The following is a 26,055-nucleotide window of genomic DNA, read 5'->3' as shown; positions in this document are numbered from 1 at the left end:
AAAACTGCTGCCATTATTTTAATGAGGGATGCTTGGGGTAATTAATACATCTCAACTATACTGAAAAAATATATATAATGCAGATAATGTTATTTTTTTGTTGTTTTTTAAATCAAGAAAACTAGGTATAGACAGGAAAAAAATTCTAACATCACTTAATTTGCTTGGTGCCTTCTTTGCCTCATGTGTTTCTCATGGTCTTTCACATTTTTTCTCAGCAGCAGATATGAGACAAAACATGTATGATGTTCAATAACCAAATCAGATATGTTTCAGTCACTAAAGCTCCTGAATGAATGAGTCAACACACAGAATAAAAACCAAATGCCAACTGGCATTAAAAGGCACACAAGGAAAATGCCATCTGCACCTGAAGCAGCTGGTGCACTCACCACACTACATCACTCAAACACTACTGGAAAAAAGCCACTAGAAATGATCATGTCACAAACAGATGTAAGCACAAGGGACTGATTTGAGCTGGATCATCCATGTATCAAGGGGACTTCTGAATATTATTCAGTAATCTTTTCTTAGTTATTCAGCGTGATACATCAAAGCCACAGGGTGTGGTGGGTACAACAACAACTAGTCGTTGTGAAAGTCTATTTACAAATTCTTTAAGAGGAAGGTCTCAGTGTCAGTGCTAGTGTTTGCATAACAGCACGTAGCATAAGAATATGGGGCTGTAGAAACTGCCTTAGTAAAGTGACTGTGATAAACAGCAGAACATGGACAGCGGACAAAAATAATTATAAACAACAAATACTTATGGTTACATGAGAATCACATCATTAAGCTTGGCAGTTTCAGAACTCCACAATAAGACTTTTTTTTTTTTTCAGAATTATAATTCTGGGTAATTAAAGATTCAAATAATTTAAATAATCTTGGACACTACTGTTGCTAATTTGTTATTGCATTGTTTGTGAAAATTATTTAAATCAAATTCTCTCTATATAACACCAATAGGAGAGAGTAGGTTAGGTGCTCCTCATTGTAAATATTTTCCTTTTCTGCTTGGCAGCTTGGAATCAACAGTGGTTTATATTCAGTACTAATTGCAAATATGATTGCACTTTTTCTTGCCATTTTTTTATTGTTTTATTTGTTTTATGTTTTATGTTTTATTCTTCAACCACAAAAAAAAGAGATTATTTCTACTAAAAATATTAATGTCTCTAAAAGGAAAGGTTTTCTTCAAACATTTTGTGTTGGAAATAAAATTAAATGATCTTTTATTATGAATAAAACAAGTCTAAAAAGGTACATCTAAAATTTGAGGAGGAATAATATTAAAAGAAGACAAAGTTTTTATTCTTTCTTGAATAGTATATTACAAAATGGTAGTCACTAAGAGTTGTCAATGATAACTTGCTGGATCAACTCAGCTAAGTATTGTTAACTTCTTTTACCTGGAAATCTATTTCATTAAAACTGCTGTATTTCTTAAAGCCTGTAACTAATATTTACTGAAGTATTATAGATTCCATTAGTATCTCATAATAATTACACATAAACAAATGTATTATTAAAATAAAAGGCTGGGATCTTCTTTAGAAGTCTGAGTCATGTCATATTTCCATACCTAAAATGAGGTTATTTACAGCAAATAGGAAGTCCTGAAGACATGGTGATTCCACATTGATATTTTTAAAAATATCTCAACCTTAACTAATAGGTAAAACATTGTTTTACATGTTTGATGTTTGAGCATAAACTCAGAACTCTTATGGTTGATAAGAATCTTAACTTGTGACTATATGTGTCTTCCAGATTAAGAACTCACAGTACTTTAATTAAATTTTTCTAGAGCCCTTCAAGGCAAAGTATTATTACTTCAGCCTTCATTGATGACATGGAAAATATGTACACATCAATGGGGCACCTAAAATAATTCATACATACAAACTCACTCTTCCAGCTGGAGTCTGTTGGCTGGACCAGACTTGATTCAAGTGGATGCAGGCCCATTCACTCCAAAAGAAGGGCAGTGATTAACTCTACCAAAGTGTTTGGCCATCTTACCCTGTAACAATGACATTAAGACATTCATTAAAATATGTGAGCAGGATAAATCTCCCATTGCATCAAATCTGGCTGGCTGTTTTGTGGAACTTCCTAATTAGCCATGTTTGGGATTTTATTAACAATTTGTTTAGAAGTGAATGTAAGCTGACACATCCAATTTGTACACAGATGAAAGCTGATCTGGATACAGATCTACTGCAAAAGTACTGCAAAATACAGTATCTCATTTGTTTTGAGCTATTTTTCTGATTCTATTTTTACTCGCTGTGATTTACCACCAGTATCCTCTGGGCGATAGTTAAGGAAACAGATGCTGGGAATCTCTGTCCCTTCAGTTCCTGAGAGGAGAGGTCTGACTCACACTTGTTCCTAGTCTCTCCTTTGTACTCACACATGCAAAGGGTGGTTGTGTGAAACTTAAATTACTGCTTGATTTCCAGTTTCTCATTGCCAGTTTCCTCAAAGTTTCCACTTACGTATTTTACAGCTTCACCAATTTCATTTGAACAGCATTTTATTACACATTTCCCTTTCCAAATCCTAAACTGCATGTTCCCAGGATAAAATTAAATTCTTTTATTTTGAAGTGTTCTATTTATTTGGGATTTTCCAATGAAATTGGATAGAAAGAAAATGTACAAATCTGAGACAAAGCTGAAATTAATTTTTAACAGATGTTTTTGTCTGAATTTTTCCTCCACCAGTTTGAACAAATGCATATATAGAACATATATAGAACTACTGGACAGAAATTAATGCAGCCCATTCCTGTTTACGAGGCAATCATGGAACTTTCCATTGTCTGTGTGCAGATATGAAAAGGCTTGCTGGCTTTCATTGATAGACTGCAGTGTTCAGCAGGGTGCAGGAAAACTAGATCAAAGGTATGGGCAAGACAGTAGCAGTGTCCCCCCTGGCTGAGAAAAGGGACATTTCATGACATAAAATGCAATTTTATTATTTTGGATTTTTATTATTATTATTTTGAAAATGTGCTAAATCCATCTTATGGTAATGAAAGAGTTAAATGACACACTTGATTTCATTCATAGAAGGGTTTTATTTTACTAGAATTAAAATTATAGAACAGTTCAGAGAAGAGGTCCAGTGTCATTTAGCAGTGTTACCCTGGCTGAGTTTCTAGGAGAAATAGTCATAATATAATTAATCTGGTGGAACAGCTGAATACACAGACTGCAATTAATTTTGCTCTGAAAATTAAGAGTTCTACAGTATTTGAAAAGAAATTGTATCGGTCAATAGATTTTTGAATTATGTAGGTTGTGGGCAATAAAGCAAATCATTGTTGCTGTTGTAAAACTTGTTTAAATCAACTGAATTATTACAGTCAATCTGCATACTTAATAAATCTGCACTAGTATTCATTTATATTAAAAAAACAGATTCACATTTCAACTTCTAACTAAAGAGGCAAGAAAAGTTTTAAATAAACCATCAGACTACTCTCAACAAACTGAACAAATGTGGAGCATTTACTGTTTCCTTGTTCAGCACGTTAAAAGCATATGAGAACAGTGCATAACTAATATCCATAGATCAGAAACTTGCTTCTTGATTATGCAGAGATATAGACAGTACCTCTTTAACAGTTTATTTCAGGGAATATTTCTCCAGTAAGAACTGAACTTTTAAGCAGATGGTCGCTGCACAAGAAACAGTTGAACAGTGGCACCCAGAGGTAAAAAGTGTACTGCTCCTGAGGAGATTCCATGTATTGTAACCTGTTTATCATCTTTTCCTTCTGTCATTCCCATATTTTCTTAACCAACAAATGCCAAAAAAGAAATGCTGCAATTTGGATGAACATCCTCCAGAGTCAAAAAAAAAAAAAAAGCCTCTGCTTTGTAACAACTATCATAGTTGGGAACATATTTTAGTAACACATTTTTCCTACATATTTTCTCTAACAAAGAATGGGATAAAAATAACCATGGAAAAAAACCCATATTGTTAGATGCTTCTCCTTAAATGGAATTCTGAGACCATAAAGTCTTGTACTCTCCCTAAATTGACTAGCTGAAATTATTGTGCAGGATTATAACAGGAACCCAAGAATAAAGGTTGCTGGATTTTAGGAAAAAATCTTGGGATCATAGTACAAATAGAGTAATATCTGACACAAACTTGATGCCTTGACTTCAGATGTTTAGTAAAACCTATTGTATCATTTTCATAAAAGCACCAGGCTGAGAGCACCACCCCTCAGGGAAAACCTCCCTGCACTCCTTTACCAATATCTAGTTCTAGATAGATTAATATATTCATTATAAGCATGCCAGTTATTTATTTCATAAGCACTTTAAATAAATATAAAGCTGCCCAGCATCAGTCCTAGGAAGGCCCAATAAAATGAGGCCCATTGATTTTTAATTAGAAAGGCCACACTTCAGCAATTTGCAATGTGTGCCTGCACCTTTCAGTTAGAGTGGGACTCTGTACCTGGGCTGAGCTGCAGCGAACCACATCCACAGTCTCTAAGGATCCTCAAAACAACAACTTAACAGACCATAATAGGCAAGTATCAGCTCAAAGGAGACGACAGGAAGTGCACAAAATGTTTCTGGTTATATTCCCTAGTAGCAAGACCTTTTGTCTGCTCTGCTCTTCATGCCAGTTGTTAAAAGTATTGTATTGTTATCATCATCGTTATAACCATCATTATTTATTATCATGTAAGGAGCAGTTGTAATGTGGTGGGCAAAATGTGAAGTTCACCTTCCTGTATGCGCATTTCCAGTCCATACATAAGAAAGTAGTTTCCACAAACTGCAGACAGAGGCAAATATTCCTAAAATTATATCTATAACCACTATGTTCGGGATTGCAGTTAGATTCCAATCCATACAAAACCCATGAACTCAATTCAACTTCTAATAGTTTATAGATGTGGACAATTCTCCACATCTGCGTTTCAAGCAGGATTTTAAACAAATATTTGAAAGCAAATATGGAAGGGAATTATGGCTATGTTGCAAACTGATATCCTTCCTCTCCCCAACACTCCTTCATTTTCTTCATATCTCTTTATTAAGATCTCAACTATTTGTAGGAAATGGTAGCTGCAAAGCTTGCAAGGCAGACTCGCTGCCATGGAGCTACGTGCGGGACTGAAGAGGCAGCAGCACGGCTCTCCGTACAGCGAACCCATAATGATCGCCAGTAAATGATCATATAATAGGAATTGTAGGGAGTGACGCTAAGTTTATGGCATGTTTTATCCCGGCCGAGCGCCGCTCGCCAATCCCGGCGCAGCCTCAGCTCCCGCCCTGCAGGCCCGGGCGGGGCGGGGCGGCGCCCCCTGGCGGCCGCGGCGCGCAGGGAAGGGCCGCGCCCCGGCCCGGCCCGCGGAGGGAGCGGGATCCCGCCGGGGACCGCTCCGAGGCGGGCATCCAGGGCACCGACCCGAGGCACGACCCGAGGCACCGACCCGAGGCACGGATCGCTAGGCACTTCGGAGACCGTGTGCAGTTTGCTTCTTGCGAGAAGGCCTAAATAAAGGCACTGTTCGAATTCCTCATGAGCATCAGCGCTAGATCAGCTCAACGCCAACACTTCATAGAGAATGGACTGTGTTATTTTTCTGTGTTACTACATTTGTTTTTGCCTCAGGCGTCCAGAAAATATTTCAGTGTTCCTAATTACAATCATGTTTGGCTGTTTCTTTAGATCAATTTAAGGTATTCTTACAGATACAGGCAAGGATTTGGCTACATTGGTTTTAGATTTTTTTGTTCTAGTTCCCAGAAAACGTCATCTGAGAAGAGATCTATTCCCTCTGAAACAAATGTCACTTAAACGCATGGCTAGAAATGTAAAACTTAATAACAATTTTTAGAGCACAGTTTCTCTTCCAAGATTATGCTGTAAAGAAGGTGTAAAAATAAATAATACTTACCACCAACCAATAAATAAAGGCAACATTTTAATTCCATAAAAATACATTGAAAGGAGAGAAGCATTTTATGGAGCAGCAGAATAGAAAATCAGTATGTACTTCCTTCCAAAAGTACAGAATTTTCTGTGTTCTATAGAAATGCAGGTGTGATATATAGGTAGGGGGGGAAAAGCAACACACAACAAAATAAAATAAGAAGAGCAAAAGAAATCAAAACATGAGTTTACTCCTACTGATAACAGACAGAAACATTGAATCAGAAGTAAATTATTGTTTCAACATCTGCATGAAGGTAAGTACAGTGCAAGAGATGGTGAGGAGGATTCACTGTTCTTTTTAGACACCCCTTTATAATGGACTGCTTTTTAAAAAAGTATCAAAGAAAACAACATTGCTTTAACCATTCCTGCCTTACCTGCAGCACCCAGGCTGACATTCTCACCCATCCCGCTCCCCAGACCCTACAATGGTAACACTGAAGAGACCTGCTCATATTTAACTGCATGTGTTATGCTATCAGCCCAAACACACATTTTTCTGTTTTGTAAACACTGCAGCTTATTCTGCTTGGCTGTGGTGATCCAAGAAGAAAACAGATCTATAGTTTTGAATTAGGGGGTTAAACATGAAAAATTACTCTTGCGAATTTTCCTTTAATAATCTTATCTGCTGCTTATGTGTGCAGCAGCAAGAAAATGTTCTCACTCTCTTTCACATACACCCCAAAGGCCTTATCCACAGAGCAAATGAGCAGCCCCAACTTCTGCTCTTGTCAATGAAAGACAGAAAGCATTCATAGGCTGCACAGATCAAACATGGTACAGATTTTCATCATTTCTGGCAAACTAAACTGCCAAACAATCTGATCAATGGTCTATTTATCTAATCTAATTTTCCACCACTCTGGGGGCATATATAGAAGCTTCCATGAAGTACAGTTCTAGAGTAAGCTATCCAGCTTGGCACAGCACTTGGCAAATCTCCCCTTAAGTATTACAGATTATACATCCCTTAAAACACTGAATCAAATATGCCCGTGAATGTCATTACTCCTGTTGTTGGCTAATACCTTGTTTAAAAGTTAAAGGAAGACATTTAGTTTTCCATTAAAAACTAAATATTTTTCTGACAAAACAGTTGATAAAACGGAGCTCCACAAGAAGTTCACCCAGACAAAATATCTCACATCGTGTATGCAGGGCACAGAACAGACCTGGCTGTGCCCAGCACATGTGAAGACAACATTTCCATTTCTAACTTCACTGTCTTTGTGATTACAAGGTTATAGAACACTTAAACAAAATTATTTGACATAGTTAAACTATAGCAGCATCATACGACCTAATTAAATGCTATGTTTGGATATATATGAGTTTTATAGTAAGTAAGACAATTTTACAGGTTTTGTTACTATTTACAAAAACATATTTAGCAAAGATCATTACATAAACCCTACAATTTTAATTTGAATCTACACTGGTACATTCTTAGAGTATGCATTATGTAAATTCATATTATTTAGTAAAATCAAATTATAGCAGTCAGTGTGCTGCCCATCTGATTTTTACTAACCAATACACTTATCAAAATGACAGTATTGTTTTCATAGCTGCCTGAATGTAAAAATAAGTTCTGTTTGATATATTATAATGTTTATATTAATCCTTTTAAACATTTGCTGCCTTTCACCCCATAAGTGATCTCTGCAAAGTGTGTTGAGTGATTTATTTAAGGTCTGACCCAGGAAAGTGCAGAGAAGGCTTACATCCCAATGACTTCAGGAACGAGCTTCTTCATGAACCTTCAAGGATCAAGCTCTGAGGATTTGGCAATTCTTTTGGGCTGTGGTTTTGTTCAGATTCATCTGTGCTAATTTGCTTTATCATGCTTTCATTTTGTACTGAGGTCAAATAACAGCTCTATCCAAACCCCTCTTTCTGAGCAAAATTTTCATTTCAGTCAATGTTAGTTCAAGTAGTAAAGGAATGCAGGCATCAGTAAAAAATTCGTCACAACTAAATGTTACATGGCAAAGTTTATTTAAGGATTTTTTGCAACACAGATTTCACAATCTAGACCTGAAAAAAAACAGCTATCATAGTTAATAGTTAATAAAGAAAATATAGCCAAAATATTTCTGCTATAATAAATAGTCTGTGCACCTAAAACTAATATTCACCAATCCTATCTGCATTTCTTTCTTGAAAATTTTCCTCTACCACAAAGCAACACGTAAATAAATCAATGGAAAAACACTGGAAAATTTAAATCAATAGCAGTTATTTTACTAATAAAAAGAAAACCCATTGTTCTAATTACTCTTGTGTTGTTTGCCCTTATAGTCCAGAATTTTCTCTTTTTTCCTTGATATTTTGAAACCTGTCTGTTAAGTAACCATGATCATGAAAATCCAAAAGGCATTTGAAAGGATCCAGAGGATTTATCTGCTTATGATTGAACTGATTGATTCAGTACAATACTATTTTTTTATATATATACTGCATTTTAGAACACAATGTAAGAGCACTCAGTATTATAACAGGTAGCCTAATTTGAACACTAGTAAAAAGACAGCACAGCATTCTTAAATTCTGGAAAAAAAATGTGTTGCTCTTTCAGTTGTGTCTTTGCTAACAATTTGGAAGCATCCATTGTACTACTACCGCAGTGTTATTGAGCTAGTTTTATTAAGGCAAATTTATAGCAATGTTAGAAATTAATACCACTCTTATTTCCTCCACTGCCTGGCTTTATTGAATGCCATGGGGCATATTAATCAGTAAAGCCAAGTAGTGCATGAAATAAAAGTATAAATTAACCTGTAACATGAATGTAAAAGGAGGCTTAATAAAATAGAAATAAATAACACTTAATGATAATCAACCCCGCCTGGTTTAACCAAGCACAGAGTGCAATAATGCTATCACCCAAAAAAAGTATTTAAACAAAGTTTAAATCATGATGCAAACAACATCATTTACAAAGTAATACTTACTTCACTGTATTGTTTAAACACACATAAAATTGTATGAAGACCCCCACCTTTCTACCCTGACACCTCTTCATGCAAAATTCCTGCCAACTTTGGGAGCAGGCCTAAGGCACAATGACCACAAATGGGAGAATGATTTCCATGCAATTTTCACATTTAGATGTAACTGAAAAAGAAGATTGTTTGCATACACCCAAAATGTATCTCCAAATATCAGCTGTGACCAGAACAGTCTTTTCAAGCCTATTTCACACAGGTGAACTGCACACAATGTGTATAGTGATTTATTAAGGGCTTGACCTTGCAAGTGTGTGAAGTCATTTTAACCTGTACTTAAATTTATGCTGTGGTTTTTCTAAAGGCAGTGTGCTCTGAAGCATAACTGAAGGGGTTTTTTAAGGGAAAGTATCTTCTTTCCAGTATCTTTTTTTCCCAAAAAATCTCAGCACAAATAATTACTCTCAGTACACAAATGATCTATGTAAATCTTTGCAAAATCAAAGATAATTTTGTAATCTTAAACTAGTTGACAGCTTAGCTTTTCCCCACAGTTACTGACTGAGCTTCCAGCACACAGACATTTGCCCACATTCTCATCTGTAATGACCACATATATGAAAATATAGGCATTTGCAGAAACAATAGGGAAAAATGGCCAAAATCTGTCAGTACCATAAAACACCAGTGTGTCTGCTCCCTCTGCTGGCTCTGCTACAAAGCTAACTGGAACACCTGCTGTGATCGCTCTGCTACAAAAACACCCACAAACGTGAAACAACTTTGCTGGAAATACCAAGCAACACAAAGACAGGTAAGCTGAGAAATTCTGCATGAGTGACACATCACAATATAGACATGATACTAAAGAAAGGTTGCTGCAAATACAAGTGTATATTACATTGGAGTTTGTCACATCCCAACTGTGATATCATTATGAAGAAGTACTAATATCAGATATAACCAATATTTTACAGACACAGTGAGCTACACTTGAGACACTGTTTGGGTGGTGGAACCAGTCTTAATTTAATTATTTTATATTTTCAAATCAAACAAAACAGAGTTGCAGACTGGTTACTAATCTAAGAGTCTCTAACAGAAATGGTTAAGGATCATATTTTGCAGAAAATGTAATGACACTGAACAGGAGGCAAGCTTAACATTTAGTCCAAGTGAGGTCCCCATACTCTCAGATGATGTTTGCTAGGAGTTCTGGCAGCTAATGAGTTGAACCATCTGTAGCAGTTTCCTGACAGATGTGGCCAACTCCCATACCAGGCACTCCATCTTCTGACACAGCGCTCTGTGGAGGGCTCCACTGACAGCATTCCAAGGGAAGGCAGAAACGGCACCCCCAGCTACTCAAACGGGGGAGCTCTTTGTAAATAATAAAGCACCTGGTTGGTTGGTGCTTTTGTGGGGCTTTTGTTTGTTTCTTTGGGGTTTGCGTGGTTTTGTCTGTTTGTGATTTTTATTGCCAAAGAGCTTTTGAAACACATTCCTCTTGACTTCAAAATAATTGTGATGCTTTTTTCCCACTTCATCAGCCATGGTATCACATTCTACTCCAACAACTCCAACACAGCATCAGTGGATTTAAAGGAATTATTTGACAGCTCCATTTAGATGGGATTTTTTTTTTCAAGTTTGTTCTTTTTCTTTTTAATTAAGCTTCATGCTAAACTCTGGATTTTTCTAAGTCCACTGAACTTAATGTATCATACAGATTTTTAAATACAAAAATTCCAGAGAGTTTTATGAGATGCACAAGGGTATCCAGTTTAGAATTCACTAAATGTATATTATTTCAGTGCTGTATTAACAAGACATGTTCTAGACCAATAAAGAATGCAAACTGCTAAATTTATATCTTATCCAGTAATAGTGTGAAAAATAAACTTTAAAATACTCTTAAAATTGTGTTTAAAATAATCTTTTTGTAAAATTTTTGTCATCCATATAAATTATTCGTTTAGGACAAGAAATACATTTGGTGTCTAATACCATGATAGCAAGACTGTCAAGCCAAATAAATGTATCAACATAATAAATATTGGTCCTTATGTTTACGTCACAGAACTCCACATTACTTTGTTTGGAAGTCAAATGCCTTGGCAATTTAATTTCAGTGTTGACATCACTTTAGACATTATTTCAAATAAGCATCTTTTTTTTAAATTAGAGTGGAGTTCCAATAAAATAAAAATGGTGGTTTAGTTACACACTGATAACTATAGACATATACTATAGACACAATTTAAAGTGCAAAAAGAGAAAAATTAGCCTGTAGAATGCCATTTGTTGATCTCAAATTCAAAGTGTGTACCTAAACTATGACTGTTGCAACTGGGCAACACGCGATATGTTCTTAAAAACTAAAACCTTATTTATTGAATCCGAAGTTATGTAAATGTTAAAAGACTATCAATTTGCAGAATAAATTGAACAATTAAAGTAATTAATTAAGTAACAGCATTAAACACATATTATAAAGCCCACAGTTAAGAAATCAATGAAGATTCATACTTGCATTTTAATATTTTAAGGGATATAGGTTTTTTCCCACTGAAATAATCCCTGTTGTATTAAATTAAAGCAACAGTGTTGCAACAGCACAGGACAAAAAGGAGGAAGTGCACAATTGTCACGGAAAGGAAAAGGAAAAGGAAAAGGAAAAGGAAAAGGAAAAGGAAATGGAAAAGGAAAAGGGACCAGAAGGAAATGTATGATTAAACCATGACAGCATATTTCAAGTTAATATTTTAGGCACCTCTTTTAAATAAATTGCTTCTGTGTCTAACTCGGTTGATTCCATCTCATACAAAAATCATTCTGTTTTCTTCATTCCCTTGGATTAGAAACATCCCTGTATTTTTCCAGCAGTGTAGTCACATGTATTAGAGTGGAAGTAAGACTGTGGCAGCTCTGCTTGCTGCTGGCAGATGTCACTAACACGAGATCTATCTTCACAAATATTATTACAAGTGTGTTCATCTGAGGTGTCCTTATTCACAAGAGCTGACCTTCATGGCTATGTCTGACATTTAAAAAGAAAAGTTCTGCTTTACAACCTTCAGTGTGCCTTCAGGTATAAATTACTTGAAGAGTATTAGTAATAATAATTGATTTTAACAGTAAGTAATAGAGTTATAAACAGCTCCTACTATTTAATGAAAGAAATGCTTCATCTTCTGCTTTTATTTATTAGTATTCAAGAGCCTTCCACAACCTCACCAAGATTGGTTATTGCTTAATTAAACTGGAAAAGATGACCTGTCAATGACTCCTTGTTACAAAGAAAAATAAGTTATTTTTTAAATTTCTTTACAAATGTTCTTAAGGGTTGCTTATTTTTCTTTTCTGTTGTGAGCTTATATGAACAGACAGTGCATAATGAATAATGAATTGTTTGAAATTTCCTGTCTTGTTAATAAAATACAGGACTGTTTTTTCCATATTAATAGGGTGTATCAGCTAAATAAATAGAATCGATTAAGAGTTTTGCCCTGCATTGGCCACACCAAAGCTCTCCTTAATTTGCACAAGTGAAACAATCGCAGAAACCTTCTAAGCATCTTTCTGCTGCTCACAGCTAAATTCTACTCCATTTTTAAAGAATTCTGATTTCCAGCAAAGTAAAAGAGCAAGTACAGGTTCATAACACATAAGAAGTGATGTTCACATGTGAAAAACTAAGGATTAAAAGGCTTCACTGGCAAATGCTCTGATGAATGATATAATTACTCCATCAAAAATAGCAGGAAGGTTTCAAAAAAACAATACCCAACTAAATCCAACTGTACAATTATAGCAGTGGCACATTTTATTTTACTTTTTTTGGTCACAAGGTACTGATAACTGACAAATAAAACAATGTCACGTTATCATGATGCAAATAAAAATATACCGTACACTTAGATAAATGTCACACTTGAGACACTGTCTATCATCTCTCACCACTAGCTGGCACCATAGCTTTAAAAATGTAGTGATGTATCGGGTTTATATCTTGCTAATTAACAAGCCAGCTACCCAATTTTTAACAGAAAACAATTACTCAAAGCAAACAAGAAATATTTGGGGCTATAAACTAAAATGAGTCTGAAAGCAATATTCTCAATGCTGACTGGTTCGATACATCCTGCAAAGGGAAATGGATAATAGTTAACAGACTCAGGGGGTGTTTTTATTACATGAAAATAAATGGTACTGTGCACAAATGGGAGAGTCTGATATTTTTGCTGCCGGCTGGGAGACCGTAGGGTTCAATATCTTGGGTTATGAAGAGGATGAACCCCAATAAACTGCCTCCCTTACTGGGCTTTTCATCCCAAATTAACTCAGAGGCCACTTCAGGTTCACTCCCAAAGAAGCAGCTTTATTGCACCAGCTAATAAATTTCACAGAGTCTGTCTCCTTCACTGGCTTCCCTTTTCTCATTAGAGCCTGCTGCTTTCATTGTCTGCTGGCTGGATACAGATGCCCTAAGAGGCAGGGCCCTGGTTTCCATTCTCTGACTGCAGTGGTTCTAACACTGCAATCGACTTCACTGCCATGTCCTGCTCCAATTCTTTCAGACCAGCTGCTGTGGACTGACCTGACACAGGCACTGCGACATGAACTCACACATCCAGGCCCAGGCAAAGGTCAAAGCAGGGACTACAAGCCAGTCATTTACCACTCAGCCTCAGAAAAAGCCAAAAGAATTTCAGGCAACTGTTCCAAACTGTCTATGAAATTTACATTTATTTACAGATTGGACAAAGAAACCCATAATCAGTCACCTAATACCAATAACAGAGCATTGACAAATTACAAATATATCATTTTGATGGAAAATCTCTCAGCTGTGGTCTGAATAGAAGAAATACTTCCATAATGTAACGAAATCTTTCCTAAAGAGAAAACAAACATTCTCTACTATGGTACAGGTTCTGTGCAGCTGTTAATCAAATCAAAAGTCACTGTGAAAGTTAGGATATACTGGCAAGTACATCAGTATCGGTAATGGCAGTCACCTGAAGAGAACCCTGCTATTCTGGCCTTGGCTACATTAAACAGGATAGGTCATAAAGTTACACGTATTCATTTTACAATCCTCCATAGGACCAGAGAGAAGAGAATGTACATTTTGAAGAAGAGTGCTATACATGTCTGAATTCTGTAGTCAGTTCAGTAAAATAGGTAGCTGATAGTGCTTTCCCAACAACAACCACAAAAAAAACCCCTATCACACATTAACTTATACTGTTAGCTATGTAGGAAAAGAAGCATTCTAATTCTTACTCTAAAAAAGTTTCCTCCTGTGTAATTCTATAATGACATTTCTGTCCTACCTAACAGAGAAATGCAGAACTTTCTCTACACCTTCATTATGATCTACAGTAGCCAGATTCTGCCCTGAGCATACTCCAGCAGCACTGCCAGGCCAGTCTGCAGCCTGCTGTAAGCACTGCAGCTCCATGCAGCTGAAGAGCAGGCAAGAGGCAGCTCCCACCCCCAGTGCCGAGCAGAGTGCAGATACAGACTGCACTCGTGTTTCCACGGTAATACTGACGTCATGGCAGTGCTGCTGTCTAAAATGACACAGTCAGTTCTAACAGATTGACTTGGAAGATTATGCCTGGATGGGTTTGGGTTAATAAACACAATTGTAACATACGTTCAAACTGGTATTGCACAAATACTTATCTACCAAATGAAAAACAATCAAACAAAAGACTGGAAAGAAAGAGAAGGAATCCACCTATAACAAATACTTTCTAAACAACATTTTAAATATCTTCAAGTAGTTTCACATTTGCTAGTGAATGTCATTCTTCACTGGTAGAGATATTTTTTGTTTTGCAAAGACTTACTTCAAAACTAATTTTATCTTGGAAGAAAAAAGAATGTAATCTCATATTTCTGCCTTGGCAAGTAATACTTGCAAAGTTCCTTCTGTAGCCAAACGTTTTGAGTCTTTGTATTGTGTAACAAAAACTGTCAATAAACAACGAATTAGTTCTCCCTATTTTTTTACAAAGTCATTGAAGTTGCCACCTTTTTGCCATATACGCTCCACAGGATAAACACTGCCAATGTCAACTAATCGTAATGTTAGGAACATGATGGGTTTGCCATTTTCCAAAGTTATTTTGAGTTCATTTTGGTAGTGTTGCAAATAGTCCGCAGGGCAGCCCCTTGAAACTGAGTCAATTCCACAGAATTCAGGCCAGGAGGCAATGGGGACAGAGGATCGTAAATTGGAGAAAACCTCGTCTTACTGAATGCAGCAGCAGAGAAGCCTGTAACGGCTGCAGTATAATAAAGAAGTGTTAGAGTTAATCCACTGCTATCTGTCTTTATTTTGCTAACCCAGTCGAGTGGACACCACAGCATTGAGACTACATTAATCAAAATTTGGAATGACCTGCTTTTCATTGCAAACTGCAGTTATCTTTCTTTACTGATTGGCCTTGACCTGTCAGCTGCATTTGGTGCTGCTGACCCTGGGGGTTCTCTCCAAGAGCCTGGAGTACTACGAAAGGTTGTCTGACTCTGTTCTTGCTCAGTTTAATTCATATTCTACTCAACATGCCCATTTTATTTCCAGTAGAAATTGTTCATTTAATTGCATTGTAAGTTTTATGGGCTATGCCCCAGGCTGCATTCTTTATGCCAAGCTTCTGAGTATTTATATGTGGAATGGTGGGGGGCAGGGGGAATGACTCACACACAAAGCTAGACCAGGCTTCATATTAGCAGTAATTTTCACTGCTTTAAATTCTCTACAAAGCTGTTTGGGGAAGAAAACAAAATGTATATGTCATCACCTGAGGTTGCTTTAACAAATGCATTGTCTTTAACTGTATACTTTCAAGACAGGTTCATCCTCCTTTTAGGAATTTAGCAACCTTTCTTAAATGCTAGTTTATATTATTCTGGTAAGATACCTATCTTATAACTTTGTATCTAACCAACCCCAAAGGTCATTGCATGACAGCCTTAGTACTACAAACCCAAAGAGTTCTTATTCAATAATTCAGTATTTTTTCAAATAATACTATTTTAGTGATGTCAAATGTATTTAATGTCTTCCCTTGCAAAAGGGGTTCAGGTTTGATATCCCCAATCCTGATTCTTCCCAAACAAATAAAGAAATGGTGTAGTATTGCGTATATCTACCTTCCTTGGGGTGTTTGCCAAAACACAAGACTTTAAATCTGATACTGCTTAATCTATTCAATTACCTGATCTATGTATTAGGAAATGGTTACAAATATTCTGCCATCCAAAACCCACCACTGTTATTAGTAAAAGGCAAATTGTACTCTTATAAGTAACATTAAGTTTGCCACTATCAAAATTAAGGGACACTGTCAAAACTAAGAGAAATATTATATGGCTTAGCAATGTAATATCAAACTAACCACATAGGTTATATTAAATTTTTGTTCATCTTGAATAAAAAGATTACTTCAACAAATAGGATTGAATTTATGCTTCAAAATGTTTTAATTTGCTATAGAAAAGATATACTAATCAGTAGCATCATTATTATGAAATTGAAAAATTTAGATCCATAATTCAGGAATAATCTGGATACTGGTAATCTAATTTTTTTTTTTTTTTTTTTTTTTTTTTTTAAGAATGAGTCCTTCTTTCCCAAGGCCCAGCTACAGGAGAATGTGCAATTATAATCATTACTTATTAATATTTAATTACATTTACTTTGTGTTATATCAGCCATCTTATTTTAAAACAAAAAGTAGAGACTGAAGAAAAATACAAATTATAAATATAAAAATAAAGTTATCATTAATTTAAAAATTTTGCAACATACTTTTTCAAAACAGATGATTGCAATAAAAATGGAAGCGCATCAAAAATAGAAAAACAAAAGGAAGATACAAAAAGAGCAAGGCTGCAGTTCACCCATGAGTAAAAGCAAAGTAAAAGACAATGTCTATCAAGAGATCAGAAAACAAACTTGGAAACAAAACACCTCCAGATGGTGAAAAAAATGCAGTTTGGAATTAAAATTTTGTGAAACTGGACATATCACTAGAAAAGTAAATGAAACCCTTGGTGGAAATCTTTTAGCCTATCAATATAAATAGATTTGAGCAAACTCTGGATGGACTCTGCTGCTTATTCTACTATTCTTTGATCTACTTTTTTACTAATTCTAACTGAATTAATACCAATTACCTTATCCGTAAGTACAATCACATAGAAGTCCATAGTCTGAAGTTCACGAAGCACTTACAGAGAAAGACAAAGGGGTTTATGCATTTCCATAACTTGCCCCAATTAAGTTCATCAAGACCCTTATTTTTGGTGCAATTTTCCTCTGCTATCTATTATTTTTAAGAACAACAGGAAAATAAAGAAACAAAATAACATATTCTTTGTGATTAACTGGGAGCCAATGACTTTCTTCCTTGCCATGCCTTTCCTTGACTTGACTTTCTTTCCCTGAACAAATACTGTTGAGCAGTATAATACTGCTAGGGCAGTATTGCCAAACTAATAAAGCAAACTGCATTAATAATATTCAGTTTAAGTACAATTGTAGCAAATATATTACAAAAAAAGGAAAAATGTACACACTTTCCACTTTTGATGAATACCACAAATTACTCATAACAACATGTGACACCAGAATAGAAATGAGCCAACAGCTGCAGAGATTTAAGTCGTTTGCACAATGCCTGCTGTCTGGTACCTCCCCTGCTGGAAGTTACCATCTTCAGAAAACAGTGAGGAGAGGGGAGTGTGGGCCTGCACTTCAGCTGCTCCCATTCACAATTGCACATGTTAAATCATGGAGTGCAGGATTCAATTACAATAGAAGTCATAACCAGTCTGCCAGTAGTAAAAAAACAAACAAGCAAACCCTCAAAAAAACAAACCAAAACAAACAAAAAACACCCCCCCAAACACCCAAAAGGTATTCAAACTCAGCACTATGAAAGCAGCATTTTGCCAAATTTTATTATAATAAACACATAGATTCCAGCCACCAGAAGTAGCAATAAGCCATTATATATTGGATTTTTCAAAATACTCATCGTTCTGTGTGTACACTGTGTGTATTTATAACCCAATTCCTCTCAGAATGGTTAAAATGCAGGTAGTTCTCTTCCTAAGTCATCCCACCTAGACTGTGAACTTACAAGGCTGCAGTCCTACAGCATTATCTAGCAAATTTCCTACGCAGTCCTCAGTGGGAGCAGGAACATCCACAGAGCTGTCGCAAGAGAAGCTGTGACCAGGAGACTCTCAGGAAGATTTGAGAGAGTTTTGGCAAGTCTGAGGAGACCTTCAGCTCTGGTGGGTGACATTCAGTAGTAAATAACTGAATTCTGACACATTAATACAATTTCTGTAAGGCAGGCAACAAAGTGGCACAGCCCCTGCTATGAGGAACCGAAGGTTTGTCAGAGATTATCAAGCTGAGATAATATTTAGCAGCAAATAGTGGGGACAAGTGTTCCAAAACAGACTCCATTTTATACCAAACTATTTCTTTCTTCTCAATACCTTCCACGGAGAAGTAATTCAACAACAACTGTTTTGGTCCAGTAATCATCTTTCATTAGAGAAACAAAGCTTGCTACTGCATATAGGCATAGAAGTCTTTCTAGAACAGACTAAAGTTTATGTTTTATATTTACTGGAATACTGCTGAAATAAAACCCTAATGATGGGATGAAACTTACAAAGACATTTTTCAACTTACATACTGCAAATCCTCTCAGCATCCTAAGACTAAAATGCATGTAAACCACATGGAAACATATGAACTTGGGACCTCAGAAACTGACTTCACAGGGGAAAAGAACAAACAAACAAAAAAAAAAAGCAGTTGGGTTCAAAAACTGGACTGTAGGCAGATTTTAAAATCAATATTGACAGATCTAATCCAAAGGTCAAACAAGGAAAATCTGCCTCTTGCCATTAAAGAGAACTAAACAGAAAAAGGAAGAGCTTGAGGCTGGTAGCTGACGTTTCAATAGTGCTGCAGTCATGTATAATTTAATACTCTATGACTGGCTAATAATACTCTTCTTTGTGTTCCTATCACAAGTTTTGCAATAATGGTCAAGATTTGTGGTTTCCAGCAGTCAGCCCGGAATGTTGTGATCCTGCTCGAGGCCTAACATAGTAGTCCTAATTTTCCACTGGGATGTGCTATATAATTGCATAAGTCCGCTTTCTGAAACTTTTGCAAGGGTGTGAAGCTAAAAAAAATGGCAAGACAGAGGCTTTGTTTGGGCACCAGAATGCAGAACAGAAATAAAATAACTACTTAATTTAATCCCATAGCTAACTTCACAAGATGGAAGCAAAAGCAACAGGTACTGGAGGGTAAGCGCATGTCCATATGAGGGAATAAAAAGGCAGCTAATTCTTATTCAGATATAATGACAATTTTAACTTACAGAAATAGCAAGCTGTGTGATTTCTATATTTACATGTTATAAGCATCTTTATTTTTAAATAAAATCCTGTATACTGATAGATGAAGTTCTGTGGTACAACTACAGTTCAGCTCTTTTGGTTGACTAGACTTAAAAAGAAACTCTGAAATCACAGAGTCCCAGATGATACTTCTTCGAGGTGGCCGCACTCAAGTGAAGCAAACAGACTCATTCATCTGCATGTTTTACTAACAAGCCCTGGAAATGGCACCCAGAAAGAAAATAGAAATGGACAATATCTGCAAATTGCTTGCTCCTCAGATTGCAGGCCTCATCCTCAGCCAATACAAAGCGCAAGCAGAATCAGACATCAGACAAGAATCTGATTTCACAATTCTAGAACCTTTTTTTGTATACATTGTAGACATTTCTAGACATTTTATTAAATCCCTTAAGAACCACAGAATCAAAGTACATTTTAACTATATCTGGTAGCAGATATTATAACCAATAATATCAATAATATCAATAATATCAATATAACCAATAATAACAATTATCCTCTGACACCTGGATAATGTAGGCTTATGAAGTACATATTAAATGCATATGATAAAACTACAACAATGCTATAGCTGCAAACATTAAAAAGGTACTAGTTTTTAGATTACATTTCAGTGAGTGACAGGTTTCTGGGGAAACTGCAGAAAAAATATTTTTCTGTCATTTTTCCAAAAGCAAATTATGAACACCTAAAATCTGAATTGTTCCCATCTACACAAAGTAACTTGTTTGAAAGTTAAATGTAACTACATTCTTCTGAATTAGATAGTTGTCCTTATGTTGGATTTCTCTTGCATAATCCATCTGCTTACATTATCATCCTCTTATTAACACATAGAAAATGATTAATAATATGGCCAATGAATTCCAACCATGTTTGTCCTGAAGGCAGAAATGTAATCAGGTTATATATTGCCATAAATTATTCCACTATTCAGCACTTTCAAATTGTGCTTATTGCTTATGACCTACAATATTTGGTAAACAAGCATGTATAGCCACTTCCCTGGTAAATATGACAGCATTACAGGCATTACAGGGCCTTTTTTTAAAGTAACAACACAATTTTCCATGGAATACATCAGCTCGTACACTTGAGGTCTCTGAATGTACAAATGACTTACTACCAGCTGCAGTTTCCTCACCTTTGGCCATATTCTCTCAGCAGTTTCAACATATTTCTCTTAATTAAAAGATTTAATCAGCCATAATGAGTAGATTGGTTCTTGACATTTTCTGCAGTTTTATTCTTCTTGCCCAGCATCTCTATTGGTATTGGTCAGTACAACCATTTTAAAGGTAAGGAGAAAGTATTGTAAGATACTTGATAGAAATTATTATAATCCTTATGATATGGGTTCAAATGACAACCTCTCATATTTTAGGGCTTAATATTTTGTATTTAGCAACACCAATTTCTATGTCAGGGAAAAAAAGACAATTTGTAAGGAATTAGTAATAAAGACTTGATTTTTTAAAAACAGATATGCACTCATTCCAAATTCCTAATTCCTGTTGCAAATGCAAACATTAGCACATGCGGTAGTACCCTCTGGAACTTTAAGTTTATTTTGACAGCTTTTGAAAGACATAACCTTATTCACATATGTTTCACTCGATATATAAAAACTGTTCGTATGTCTTTATATCACAGTAATCTAAAAATCTCAAATAATTTTTATAAAAAGTATAACCTTTTTTCCAGCAGCACAGACCAGAAGATAATTATATAAAAATCAATTCAATGCATTTTGAAATATCTGACTTGCAAGGGAGTGTGATATTTAAAGGTGAAGAACAATTTACAAACAGACTAAAACATACCATGTTATCAAAAAGCGTGATCCCAGCAGCTTAGAGCATAGAGAGTAAGTACTGAAAAAGGATCATCTATGTAGCCGTTTTTGGGTTTTTTTTTTAAATTCTGTCTGTGACAGATGTTGACAAACTAGCTGTTAGGGTAGCTACAGTGTGTACCAGATAAACAGTTATAACTATGTTTGACATAAATTACCGTCTGTAGAATGTGTGCAAATTCAATTTAGGAGAGGAAAAAGAAAAAAAAAAAAAAGTGAGAGGTTTTCCTGCTCAGCAGTCAAAGAGGCATTCTGAGCCACACAAATCCAGTGCCAGATGTGCTGCAGCCGATTGGCTGAGGACTGACCATGTGTTTGAGCCGTGCGGAAATGGAAACCCCTCCCAGAGCCAGATCTGCATTGCAGTCAGGGGAAGAACAAGATTTATTTCCCATGCTCTGCTCTCTTGCTCAGATACGTACACGAGGAGGAAATTCACCTGCAGTTTTCTCGCCTTAATAAAATGTACCAAATAATGCTAAATATTTAGTTAGTTGTGCAATTACCTCTAATTAGTGGTTTGCAAATCGTAGTAACAAAGAATGAATACTTAAGATCAAGCATAATTATATATTATTTTTTACAATTTTGATTTCAAAAATAGGAGATATTACCTGCTACATCCTCGATTTTTCTTCTTTTTTCTACATGTCCAGGGTTTTTTTTTTCTTCCTGTGTAGACAAGTGAATCCCAATTAAAAATCATTCCAAAAATCTTGCCATTTCCCCCCACCTTTTCCCCTGCTGTGATGATTTTATTGCACAGAGTTTAGAACAGTTGACTCTTTGTGCACTGACATCTCAAATATAGCATATTAAACTCCATTTTACCTGGAGTTTTCAACTGTAAATCACATTCTTTTTTTCCGCTAGCAATACATAAACTCCTCTCTATTTGATCTACATTTAAATAAAATGTATGTTTGCTAACAAAAAAAGTTCTAGCATAAACAAAGAATACTTCTTTTAAGAAAGCTCTAAATTTACCCTAAAGCCTTTTGTAAATCAAACAGCCCAGGCTGTTTGGCATTTGATTATTTATTTCAAGTAAGCTCCTGTAATATGACGACATTTCAACATGACACCTTTACACTTTATCTACTGCATAATTTTGCCAGTTACAGAATTCCCCCTATCCTAAGATCTGGACAATAAATGTGGAATTCTTGGGCACAGGTTACGGAGCCAGCTATGTTATAATGGCATCTCAGCAAGCTGTTTTCCCCTCACTGCTAGTGGTTTTATTGTTCGGTTAGTCCAAGTATCATTGCTAATGCACACTTCTTTCTTTAATTTTTGTCAGAAGGGTTCAAGAAAATAAAATTTTGAAAATTCAGATAAAACGTACACATAGCAGGTTATGGAATAAAATAGAATCTAATGGGTTGAGTTTTAATTAACATACAAAGAAGAGCAGAACAAAAAGAGAAAAGATGTGTGTAGGAAACTTCATATTTATAGCAATTCAAAATGCAGGATTATTTTCCATATTACATATCTGGTATGAATATAAAATATTGTAAAAAATACACGTTTTAAATAGAGATACAATTAGTAGAAAGAAGCAATTGTGTCACCCTGAATGAAACTGAACTATACAAAGGGAAATATACAAAGTTTCAAGTATTTTTAATTGAGCTAGCTGCTAAAAATTGTTTAATCTCTCTCATTTCCTGAATCGCAGCTCTCAGACATAGCTCCTGAGGAACAACAGTGATGGAAAATTGATCTAAAGTCTCTGACAAATGGAGTGGAATGGACACAGTCATAAGAGTTTGGTGGTATTTCCAAAATATTTGCTGGAGATTACTAAACCTGTACCAGACTGGCATATACACATGTATCTTTTTATTTCAAACTAGCTTATGGACAGACTGGTGTATTACTTCAAGCACTCCTTTATTAATTATTAAAATTAATATAGGAGAGTGCAAATTGAGGCAGCTGATGTGTCTATATGCATTCTGTAACTTCCATGGGAAAAGGCAGACAGAAAGCTCTCTCAATCCCCTGCAACCGAGTCCTGCAGAGACTGCCAGAGTTCTGGGGCACAAGACACTTGACTGGCAAAATCTGTAGGATTTGTTGTTTCTGGAGTGTGTGGGTGTATACAAATATACAGATGTATATGTATATGTCTGTATATATCTATTAAGAGTTATAACAGTTACTGAAATAAAGCAAATGCTGTAACAAAATCATACTAAAAGTAATCAGTGTATTGGCTCTAGGTATTTTCCAATTAATTAAGTAAAAGGTTTTCATGCACCCTGCACTGCATGCAAGAATTGCCAAAATGTTACCAGACTTTAGTATATTATCCTGTCTCTATTCAGCAAAGCTCAGCAATTTAAATCAAATTCAGAGATGAAAACAATTGTTTCCAAATGAAGAAGATAGCAGAAGCTGCAGTTGCTTGCACAATTGGCAAGTGTCTCCAGTAACACTTGCCCATGTTTAAATATACCACATTTCTACAACACAGACAATAGAACTGAATGTTAAACAGCGTTTTGGCCTGAAGCTTATATGAATAATTTTCTGTGTAACATTCTGGAGTTCTTATCAAAATTGCAGTCTGAGTGCTTTTTAAAGTATGAAATGCAAATATGGCCAAGTCAACTCCATGTTCAAAACTATGACAGTACTAACATTTCATTAATAATGAGTCCATTTGTTTGTGCAATCTCAGAGTTTTATAGCAAATATATTTAGTTCAGTGAATTGGCTCCATTAACATTACTATTCTGGAGACTAGAGTTCAAGATCAATTTCATATTCGCATCTTAAACTTTTTGCAATACTAAAAAATACTTTGGAGAGTTTTACCAACAATATTTATCTACTTTAAGATTCACTTCACAAACAAATGCTGTATAAGAATTGAACAAAAAAAACCTCCAACAAACCCACAACAAAAAAAAAAAAAGGACAATGAAGTGAAACTGACATTCCAACCACATAAATATATAAAAGCTAAAAGTGTTTCCCACCCTTTTTTTCGTTTGTTTGTTTGTTTTAATAGAAACAAACTGTTGTTCCCTGGGCTTACAAAGAGGAGAGCACACATTTGCAAACATTGCTAGCAAAAAGAAAAGCATGTTAGCCATCTGCATAGATGACCAATACCACATCTGCTACATAATATGAAAGTTCATCTGACTATGAAACTTCATGAGCCAGGACAGATATGAGTGTTTCAAATGCTACATTTTCACTTAAGGAAATGGGTGACCCAAAACAGAGAGCAATATTTTACTAGACAACCTGAAAACACTAACAGAAAACTGTTTGCCTGAAATAAAAAATTACAATTTTATCTAAGCCCTCAAACTTGTGTATCATTTTCATCTGCAACAGTGAATCTTTGTAAAATGTGCATCTCCCTCATTTACTGGTTTATCTTTTATTTCAGTGCAGTAAGCACAATATTATAAGATTATTACATTCTGTACAGTTGATTACCCATAGGGGAGGGTGATCATGAACTGAAACTGTTGAATTCAAATGTGATCTGCCTGTGGCTGTGCAACCAAATGAACTGCGAGACAATCAGCCCCCATGAGTAACAGTTAGATGTGAAATGAATCAAACGAATAAAGGAATTCTTCAAATGTGGTGAGGAAGCTCCTGCGTCAACTACAAAAACCTTTGAAACTAAGAGACATATTTAGCTAGTATCATTGATGATCTCTCAGTACTGTCACCTCAGAGTATAGAGGCAAGAGAACAAACAACATACAGGAAGAATTTTATTTTAAATAAAATATTAAATCGTGTGGTTTACTTTGTTGAGAAAAGGAAGATGAGAAATTGTTGGCTTTGGCCTCAGTGCAAGGAATAGCTGGTGTTTTATGGGATTTTCAGTGAATTTTACTTGCTGTGTAGACGTCTACCTTCTCAAAGATATAGAAATTATCTAAAAACTTGTTTCAATCCTTGTACATGGTAGCAGTGAGAATTTCTAGATCCATTGGGAATTTCTCTATGCAGTAGGATTATTATGTTTCAAGTTAATCAAAACAGGTTTGGAAACTTTTGCATGGAGATGATATATTTTAGAAATATCAAGATAAAGAAATTAAAGAAATAGCTAATACTAAATTTCCAGTGATTCAGTAAAACCTCATCAACTGTCTTACTCTTTCACATAGGATGAAGATATTTTTAAATGAGTAAGTGCCAACTCCTGTTAAGGTTAGGTCATCATACTAAAATAGGTACTGGTACTAATGAGAAGATAACCCGAGACTGAAGAAACCTTGATGTGGTGGGTTACTTTAATAGTAAATTTTTATAACACTGCTTTTCCTGATGCCATTATTCTGGTAAGGAAACATTTTTAATGTATGTGCTTAACGATGCTTTTTTCTATACGAAATTCTCGCAGGATACCCTTTCTCCTGAACTCTCTATGCTAGTTTATGATAAGCGCCATTCAAGCCACAGGCAATGCCTCTGAATGGGGAAGTTTGTGAAACTTACTGCTTGGGACTTTTTTTGGTATTTATCCGGAAACTGACTAAGCTACGCTCAGTTCCGAGGGTGAGCGCTGAACGAGCTCTGGACAGCCAATCTTCAGCTGCCTCCTAGCAGCATCTCCAGCGTAAAACGATACGTAGAGACAAAGAACTTCTCTTAGAAGGTCCTTTGCACCTCGGGCAGGCCCCGATACTCCTGCAGATGTCCCCTGTAAGCAGGGCATTTTCTCATGTTCTTCTCGCTCCTACCAGCACCCGATGCCGCCCGCCCGTGCACGCCCAGCGCAGCTCGGCGCGCAGCGCTCCC

At 35.8% G+C, this 26,055-nt stretch overlaps 1 long non-coding RNA gene across 2 annotated transcripts in view; it reads right to left on the bottom strand.

The window, feature by feature from the left end:
* Positions 1-26,030, bottom strand: part of LOC128790574 (uncharacterized) — a 297,948-nt gene extending 271,918 nt beyond the window's left edge. For both annotated transcript variants that reach the window (XR_008431807.1, XR_008431808.1), the window contains exons 1-3: positions 25,753-26,030; positions 21,882-21,939; positions 1,917-2,029 (exon numbers count right to left, since the gene is read on the bottom strand). This is a non-coding gene — a long non-coding RNA (uncharacterized LOC128790574). The remainder of the gene's footprint in view (positions 1-1,916; positions 2,030-21,881; positions 21,940-25,752) is intronic.
* Between the last annotated feature and the right edge of the window lie 25 nt (positions 26,031-26,055).

Source organism: Vidua chalybeata, chromosome 7, assembly GCF_026979565.1.
Source record: "Vidua chalybeata isolate OUT-0048 chromosome 7, bVidCha1 merged haplotype, whole genome shotgun sequence".
Classification (NCBI taxonomy): domain Eukaryota; kingdom Metazoa; phylum Chordata; class Aves; order Passeriformes; family Viduidae; genus Vidua; species Vidua chalybeata.
This window is presented reverse-complemented; position numbering and strand designations above follow the sequence as displayed.